The sequence below is a fragment of the Ovis canadensis genome, chromosome 3, assembly GCF_042477335.2.
Source record: "Ovis canadensis isolate MfBH-ARS-UI-01 breed Bighorn chromosome 3, ARS-UI_OviCan_v2, whole genome shotgun sequence".
Taxonomy (NCBI): Eukaryota; Metazoa; Chordata; class Mammalia; order Artiodactyla; family Bovidae; genus Ovis; species Ovis canadensis.
The window spans coordinates 216765885-216775920 of NC_091247.1; positions in this window are offsets into that span (position 1 = coordinate 216765885).

The window sequence follows — 10036 nt, forward strand, 5'->3', positions numbered from 1 at the left end:
TCAGTTGTGTCCAACTCTTTTGTGACCCCATGGACTGTAGCCCACCAGGCTCCTCTGTCCATGGGATGCTCCAGGCAAGAATACTGGAATGGGTTGCCGTTTCCTTCTCCAGGAGATCTTCCCCACCCAGGGATACGAAACTGTGATTCCTGCTTTGGCAGGCGGACTCTTTACCACTGAGCCACCAGGGAAGCCCTGATCAGCATTACTAGTTAGATAATCTGCTGGACTGACTCCTCCTCCCATCCACTCAAGGAAAGAAACCTTGCAATGACCAACCTACTGTTTTGCCTCGAATACCCTTGTTCCTACTTATTCCTGCCTACAAACATCTTTCATTTTCTTGGAGCTCCTTTTTATCTTTTTATCAAGCTCCTTTTAGCTTGATTGGATGCTATCTGATTAATGAATTGTTGAATAAAGCCAATGAGATCTTTAAAATGGACTCAATTGAATTTTTTTAAAAAAGTGTAAGGAATAGGCTAAGCCAATAACTCATTAACTGTTAGATCGATGGATGGACGCTGAGTACTTCCTGTACTTTCTGTGTCTAGGGACAGAGAGACGGGAAAGGGGAGTGTATCATTGACATGTCTGAATATTGAGGCATGTAAATTTTTATTATGGAGCTACAAAAAGGGGATGGGTAATGGACAATCCCACTTTCTCATTATTCTACCCTCAGTAATCTTTCCATACACCCTAAGAATGCTCTGGTCCACCCATTCAAAAGTACTCAATATCCTTGGGAGTTGTGATTGACATGTACACACTGCTATATTTAAAATAAAATGCAATGGGAATGCAAACTAGTACAGCCACTATGGAGAACAGTGTGGAGATTCCTTAAAAAAACTAAAAATAGAACTGCCTTGGACTGTGAAGAAAACTGAGTGCCGAAGAATTGATGCTTTTGAACTGTGGTGTTGGAGAAGACTCTTGAGAGTCCCTTGGACTGCAAGGAGATCCAACCAGTCCATTCTAAAGGAGATCAGCCCTGGGTGTTCATTGGAAAGAATGATGCTAAACCTGAAACTCCAGTACTTTGGCCACCTCATGCAAAGAGCTGACTCCTTGGAAAAGACTCTGATGCTGGGAGGGATTGGGGGCAGGAGGAGAAGGGGACAACAGAGGATGAGATGGCTGGATGCAACACTGACTCGATGGATGTGAGTTTGAGTGAACTCCGGGAGATGGTGATGGACAGGGAGGCCTGCGATTCATGGGGTTGCAAAGATTCGGACACGACTGAGTAACTGAACTGAACTGAACTATGACCCAGCAGTCCCACTACTGGGCATACAGACCAAGGAAACCAGAATTGAAAGAGACACATGTACCCCAATGTTCATCGCAGCACTGTTTATAATAGCCAGGACATGGGAGCAACCTAGATGTCCATCAGCAGATGAATGGATAAGAAAGCTGTGGTACATATACACAATGGAGTATTACTCAGCCATTAAAAAGAATACATTTGAATCAGTTCTAATGAGGTGGATGAAACTGGAGCCTATTATACAGAGTGACGTAAGCCAGAAAGAAAAACACCAATACAGTATACTAACGCATATATATGGAATTTTGAAAGATGATAATGATAACCCAGTATGTGAGACAGTAAAAGAGACACAGATGTATAGAACAGTCTTTTGGACTCTGTGGGAGAGGGCGAGGGCGGGGCGATTTGGGAGAATGGCATTGAAACATGTATAATATCATATATGAAATGAATCTCCAGTCCAGGTTTGATGCATGATACTGGATGCTTGGGGCTGGTGCAATGGGATGACCCAGAGGGATGGTACGGGGAGGGAGGTAAGAGGGGGGTTCAGGATGGGGAACACATGTACACCCGTGGTGGATTCATGTTGATGTATGGCAAAACCAATACTATACTGTAAGGTAAAATAAATATATAAATAAAAGAGGTCACACAAAAATAAAATAAAATGCCTATCCTTGAGGAAAAAAAGAGTTGCCTACTGTCCATACCTAAAGGAAGGTTGCCATGGGGGATCAGGCTAGCAGCCTGTATGGGTCCTGACAATTCTCGAGGAGTGTTTTTTGAAGTTCCTCTTTGAAAATCTCTGCAAATGACCTGTAATTGTTCCCAAAGGGATTTCAATTGAAGTTCCCTATCCCAAAGGGCTTTCAATGACAACAGCAGTCAGGGGCTTGTCACCCCCTCTAGCTGCTCAAAAGCAGAGATTTTATAACAGGGGAGGTCAGAGAGAGTGGCAAGGAGGTAGTTAGTTAACCCTTAGTTTTTTGTGTCTTTTTCTTTTTAATTGGAGGAAAATTGCTTTACAATGTTATGTTGGATTCTGCCATATGACAACTCGAGTCAGTCATAATTATACATATATTCCCTCCCTCTGGAGCCTCCCTCCCCTCCCCTCTGCCCACTCCTCTAATTTTGAAAGTTATTTTCAGTGAGAAAAGAAATCTTTACCATCACCACCATCATCATTATCAGCAACTTCAGCAGTAGCAAGTTTACACATTGAAAACCTTTTCAAAGCTTGAAGCAGCTATAAAATCAGTGGAAGAGTTTTGAATGCATCTACTCACTTCAGAGAAAATTATACAGGGAATGAAAGGCATCAGCCAAAACATTTTAGATGTGTCAAGCTGGACCATTGTCAACCATCTTCAAACAAGTTCCCTTGTTCTAATAAAGTAAATAAAATGATCATACCCTTTATAAAAACGTGACTCTCTGTAGCATAGTTTAAACCCATTCAACACAATTGAAAACATACCTTTGCTGTTTCCAATAATTCTATTCATTAGCTCTTACTGTATGACGTCTTTAAAGACATGTGGTCAATCATTAGCTCTGATCTAAAGCCCAGTATTTAGTTGGGAATGTAATCTCCTAAATTGCAACATTTTTCAGATGGGAAAAGTGGGGTATGCTTTATATTAATGCATTTGTTACAAGGTTTCCCAGGATGCCCTGAGTAAAAAGTGAAGCATCCCTGCAGCATGAGATTCTTAGATTGGGAAACAAGTGATTTTTGAAGTTAAAAAAAAAAGATTTTTTCAAGATTATAAAACATTCATCAGGTTATCTTGCCCACACGGAGTTTGTATACACATAGTTGAACGGCGGATTAACTCACTGCTATCCATTCATTCAAGAAAATATTTTTAAGCATTAATTATGTTCCAGACACTTAATAGGAGCTGGGGATATATAGCTGAATGGTATTGTCATTGCTTTCAAGAAGATAAAACCTGTATAGTCAGACAGACCCATTGTTCTTTACAATGTTGTGCTAGTTTCTGATGTGCAACAAAGTGGATCAGCTACAAAGTATATATATATCCCCTCTCTCTTAAACCTCACCCCACTCCCACCCCATCCCACCCCTCCTGGTCCAGCACAAATACTTAAATCACCAAGTGTTCTGTGCCAGGAGCATTGCAATTTGAATGTCAAATTTACAGTAGAGAGAGATACTCTGTATCCTATATAATGATTCTTGTCATTTCCCCTTTTCCTTCTCAGCGAGGTTCCAGAGGGAGGTTCTGACGGGTCTGTTTCCGCCTGTGGTTCTCCCTACTGGCCATTCATCAGACTCACCTGGGAAGCTTGGCGATGCTTGTTTCCATCCCCCAGAGATTCTGGTTTAATCACTCCGGGCCACGTCTTGGACATTGGTCATGTTTCCAAATAGCCCTAGGTGATTGTAATATGTATTCAGGCTTGAGGATGATTAAGTCAGTCTGCAGAGAATATTTTTCTGCCCACGGTGCTGATTGCCGCTGTCAGCCACCTCATACCCTCAAAGAGAGGCACACAAAACTGACAGTATGAAGTTTCTCAGTAGTTACTACACCACTCTGCCAGAAGTGAGAGGAAACCTAGGTCCCTGAAACTATCACTGATGCCTCACGTGGACTTTCAAGTTTTTTTAAACTGTAAGAGTATTCTGTTACTTGTAACCAAGAGAATCTAAGTTGTTCAGTATAGAATAAGCTATGCCATAGTAACAAAAAGTCAATATTTCAGAGGCTTAACACACCTTAAAGTTTATTTTTCGTCTTTTAAATTCAAAGTGAAAAGAAAGTGAAGTCGCTCAGTCATGGCCGACTCTTTGTGACCTCATGGACTGTAGCCTACCAGGCTTCTCAGTCCATGAGATTTTCCAGGCAAGGGTACTGGATTGCCATTGCCTTCTCCAGGGGATCTTCCTGACCCAGTGATCGAACCAGCACCAGCATCTCCTGCATTGTGGGCAGACGCTTCACCCTCTGAGCCACCAGGGAAGCCCTTTTAAATTCAAAGCAGGCTAAATAATACGCATGCATTTTGTAGTTGTGCTACCTAGGACACGCCCCCTCTAAGGGAGAAGAGTGTGTTGGGAAGAAGCGTGTGATTTTATGGGTCATCTTGGCTGGGCTGTGTTGCTCAGCTGTTTGGTCAGACAGTAGACGTTGCCATGAAAGTATCTTATTGATGTGATGAATATTTACAATCATTTGAAGGCCATAACATTCAAAGAGTGAAATTTTAAACTTGCCGATCCCACAACTGCGTGAGCCAATTTCTTCCAGTCTCTCTGTATTTCTGTCTCTGCCCGTCTCTCTAGGGGAATAAACCTAGTTTCGCAATGTACTAGATGTATGGGCTTAAGTAACACAACTTCTTTAAAGCCTCATTCTACATTTTGATAAAATGAAGGTAATATGTAATCCATTAGATGCTTAAAAGGCTTCAGTGAGGCCATTTGTGGGCTATTTAGCACTCTAAATGGATAGTAATTAAGCAAGCATTGGTCTAGAATCTCTGATCATAAAGAAGGGAAAAGTTTGCCAAAATTAGGTGCTCCCAAGGGCTAGTTGTGCAGAAGGCAATGGCACCCCACTCCAAGTACTCTTGCCTGGAAAATCCCATGGATGGAGGAGCCATGTAGGCTGCAGTCTATGGGGTCGCTAAGAGTCGGATACGACTGAGCGACTTCACTTTCACTTTTCACTTTCACGCATTGGAGAAGGAAATGGCAACCCACTCCAGTGTTCTTGCCTGGAGAATCCCAGGGAGGGGGGAGCCTGGTGGGCTGCCGTCTCTGGGGTTGCACAGAGTCGGACACGACTGAAGTGACTTAGCAGCAGCAAGGGCTAGTTGAGCAGAAAACCAGGAGCCTTGGGGATAAACTCTTTGCTGGTAGTTTGTGGTATTTCCTTGGGGTCACTAGTGCCTTGCACAGATGGAGTGTCCTGGAATTTTCTAGTTTTATTCTCTTTTTCCAACAGAAGTGATTCCCCCCACCACACACATATACATACACTATATTCTAGCTTACGCATGCATTCTTATGATGCCCATGATGTTGGGCATTCCATAGGTGGCAGTTCCACCTGAGAACAGTCCTACTGGGGTCCTGAGTCAACTGTACAGAGAATAATAAGGGTCTTGGTGTTGGGAGGATGAGGATGTGAGTGGAGAGCCTTGATTTTACTTGCCCTTGGTCTAGGCTTTGGTCTTCTCTGAAGCCAGGAAGAACAGGAACAGGAGGAAATAGTGGAAAATGGCACCAGAAAACAATTAGATTTGGAAATATGAGGGAGAGAAAGGAAGCAATAAGAAAAGGGAGCAGAGATGATTCTGGATTCTTGGCCCAAGTTGATGTTCTTTTATGTCCTTTATAAAAATAAAAGAGAAAAAATAATTTTTTGGACAAAGGCTACCACTTTCAACTCTCCCATAACAAGAAAGAGAAAAGCAAGACACTTATTCCTGGATTTTGCCAAATCACAGAAAAGCACATAAGAAGGAGAGTCTCATTCCCAGGCAGCAAGACAGAGCACATCAGAATGAATGAAATTTAAGCCTGAATGCAAACATCTGTGGAATTTTTGCTAAGGGGAAGAACAAAGAAGAAAGTGAGGTTAAGACCTACAGCATTTGAAAGCATATTTTCATAAAAATAATAAGTATTTTCCATAGATTTGTAACTCAAATGGCAATCCCACGTGTCACAGAATTTTCTGAAACGTCCACGTCCTTGAGGATCCACAATGCTTACTTGTCGTTAACACTCACAAAATGTGAGTCTTGTGGTTGCCTTCCCAGACCTCTTTCATTGCTCTCCTGTGACAGAAACCTTCTTTTCCGTGAGAATCTATTATAAGTGGTTCAGGTAGGGTGGCCCAACACCCATCCACCCATCCACTGTTGTTGTTAAGTCATTAAGACTGGTCTGACTCTTTGCGACCCCATGGACTGTAGTCCACCAGGCTGCTTTGTCCTGGGATTTTCCAGGCAAGAATACTGGAGTGGGTAGCCACTCCCTTCTCCAGGGGAATCTCCCAACCCAGGGATCGAACCCGTGTCTCCTACACTGGCAGGAGGTTTCTTTACTACCAAGCCACCTGGGAAGCCCATCCTGCTCTCTGCCAAAGGGGTGCTTGGTGACCCAGACCTGCCTGTTGCAATACTTCAGCCCACAAGGGCCAGAGTGAGCTACCCAGAAATGGGCACATAACTCAAGGAGGGACAATCAGAACCTTCTCTGTGTTTGAGTGGATAGACTTTGGGAAAAGAGCAGCGAACAGTCTTCTCTGGGGTCATGAAAGCTGAGGGCCAGAGTTCCTGGAGAGACTGGGAGTTGTTTTTGCCACTGGATGGTGGCCGCCTGCTGAGAATGAAGAGGATGAAGAAGAAAGGAAGCCAATTCAAGAGCTGGAGAGACTCAGCTCTGATGACAGCCCACCAACAGAGAGCTGAGCTTTCTTAGTCCAAAAGGAAACCCTTGAGTGACTAGCACCACAAAGAAAGAGGCTGCTGAAGTGGTGTGGACCCCCAAAGGGATGCCTTCCCCCTTAACCTCCTAAGGTGGGTCCATGGAAGAGAAGGGATCTCCCTGTTCCCAAGAGTAGAGCCTAGTAGCCAGCATGGCTCACCAAGGAACTCACTGCTCAGACACACGACCACTTTTCCATCTCTCATCTATCCAGACTCAGATAGTGTCTACACCACACCGGCTCTCTTCTGCCCCTTTGAACGGGAGTCTTTGGTGAAAAGTCTCTTCAGATAAAATCTTACCTGGTGGAAGCCACACAAAAGGACTTGTCGCCAAATTCCCCAGCATCTTTGAAGTCACTTGGTGATGAACACAGGCAGAATTTCTGAAAAAGCAACCACAGGTACAAGAGACAGAGGGAGTAACAAGTGTACACTTAAAATAAGAACTTCTTCTGATGGACCGGTGATCTTAAGTGGAGGCTTAAACTCTGTCTGTGTGTGTGTGTGTGTGTGTGTGTGTGTGTGTGTGTGTGTGTGTGTATGCATAGAAAGAAGACAGAGAGGTTGAGAGAGAAAGGCAGGATCAATCAGATTTGGCGCAGCCTCTGGGACCCTTGAAGGTAGAAGGGTGAATCAAAGGGGTGGGGAGTCGAGGAGATTGGGGTCCTCAAGCGCCAATGTCCATTTGAGAGGTGGGGTCTGTACTGACTCCAAGGCATGAATGGGGCAGCCAGCATCCTGCCCTGACTCTGAAACGAGACTTCGATCTCAGTGAACCCAAGTCCCGTTCTCAGGTGTGTGCATTGCAAATGGCAAAGCGAGAGCCTGGAGACTGTGACTCTTCCCAGAGGACAGGCAGGTCAAGCACAGGTGAGGTCCACCCGCCCCCCCCACCCCATCATCACCTCTTACTGGCCCAGTTGTTCCACAGTGACTGCTTTACGTTCACACTGAGCAACTCATGAAGCTTGACTGAATTTCAGGTTGAGAACCAGCCACAGCAAATATCTCTTTTCCAAAACCATACGCCGGGCCCCTGGCCAAACATAGGACCCAAGCCTGTGTCTGATTTCCTTAAATAGGCTGTCAGGGGCTTCGCTGTCCTGCCCTTCACCCAAGTTTCTGGTAAAAACAGTTTAAGTCTTCAAATGAGGTACGACTGTAAGATGCAAAGGAGTGACCAGTTTGCCAAAATATTTCCAGAGCAGTGTATTTGAGCGGGGCATGAGCGGGTGGGAAGTTGGTTATCCCTTCTAAAGAGGCAGATCTTGGGACTCTGCTGGTGATCCTGTGGTTAAGAATTGGCTTTCCAATGAAGGGGACACAGGTTCTATCCCTGGTCAAGGAACTAAGATTCCACATGTCAACTAAGCCCAACTGCGCCACAACTACTGAGCCTGTGCTCCACAGCTGGAGAAGCCCGTACACTGTAACTAGAGAAGCCCCCCAGGCACCACAATGAAAAGCCTACAGGCCCCAACAAAGACCCAGCACAGCCAATACTGGGGAAAAAAAAGGGATGCAGATTTTCCTGAATGCTTTAAAGCAGTAGGTGTCATGCACAAAGAGAGGGGTGGGTAGTTATATTCTTTTAATAGCATCTTGGCTAATTTCAAAAGACATACATATTTAATATAGAAAGGTGAAAACACATGTGTTAAGTCATCAGCCCCTGTAACAACCTCAAAATCACAGTGGATTAACAGAGTAAAACTGTATTTCTCATCCACACCAAGTTGAACAAAGACATTCCCAGGTGGATGGCTTTCTTTGGTGACTCCCCTTCAAGCAGTGACTCAGGGATCCAGGATGCTCCCATCTTACTATGATGCTGTTCCCAAGGCTCCCAAGTATTTAGATGGATCTTTTGCATCATTGACTGCGGGGGGCACTCCGCAGAAAGAGAGAGGCAGTGGAACTTCCCTCAGCAAAGCTGAGCGGTGCCAAGGAGAGGTGAGCCTGCAGTCCGCCAACCCAGCCCCTAGGCAAGCGAGAGAAAACCAAACGCTACAGGGATTCCGTCTAAGCAGTTCCACTTTATTGCCGCAAGCTTTTGGTTTATATAGGCAAGCAAGGGGGTTTTGCGAGGGACTTTCTATAGTTGCACCAATCACGTTAAAGGGCAAATCGTCATGTGCCATAGTTGCACCAATCACATTAAAGGTCAAATCATAATATGCCATAGTTGCACCAATCACATTAAAGGTCAAATCGTCATGCGCCTTCATTATAACAGGAGTCTATGGTGATCATGCACTGTCCATGGGCACGGAAATCAAGAGAGCCAATCAAAAACTTTAATATAGACCACACCCCTATCTCTTCCGCCAGGCACCATCTTAGTTTCCCACCTCAAAGCTAACCCATCTTTTTTAAGGTTTCCCATTTAGGGTCCCACAATTGACCAGTCAATAAGCTGGGTTGGATGGGGCGGGGTTTTCTAAAGCCAGGTGTACAAGTACATCATTTTTCCTACATTCCATTGGCCAGAGTTCATCTCACGGCTAACCTATAAGCAAGGAGGCTGGGAAATGTCATTTTCTTGTGTTGCCGTTGCTGTTCAGTCGCTAAGTCATGTCCAACTCTTTGTGACCCCATGGACTCACAGCACCCCAGGCTTCCCTGTCCTTCACTATCTCCCAGAGTTTGCTGAAGCTCATATCCATTGAGTCGGTGATGCTATCTAACCATCTCATCCTCTGTTGTCCCTTTTTCCTTCTGCCCTCAGTCTTTCCCAGCATCAGGGTCTTTTCCAATGAATCAGCTCCTCATATCAGGTGGCCAAAGTATTGGAGCTTAAGGTTCAGCATCAGTCCTTCTGATGAATATTCAGGGCTGATTTCCTTTAGAACTGACTGGTTTGATCTCCTTGCAGTCCTAGGGACTCTCAAGCGTTTTCTCCAGCACCACAGTCCAGAAGCAGCAACTCTTTGACACTCAGCCTTCTCTGTGGTCCAACATCTTCATGGTCTTCTTTATGATCACATCTGTACATGACTGCTGGAAAAATCATAACTTTGACTATGCAGACTTTTGTTGTCAAAGTGATGTCTCTGCTTGTTAATATACTTATGAATAAAATGACATAGTGTGACTAACCAGAGCTTGGCCTCTGCCACACACCTAACAGCACACAGAGGACGTCTGATCACCTGCAATCCACAGAAGCCTAGAGAGTTTGCGGATGACGTTATGACTTTCCGTGTGACTTCAATCTATGCATCGATGCCATTTTGCAAGTATATATAAAATATTTTATGACAGCATACAACATATACT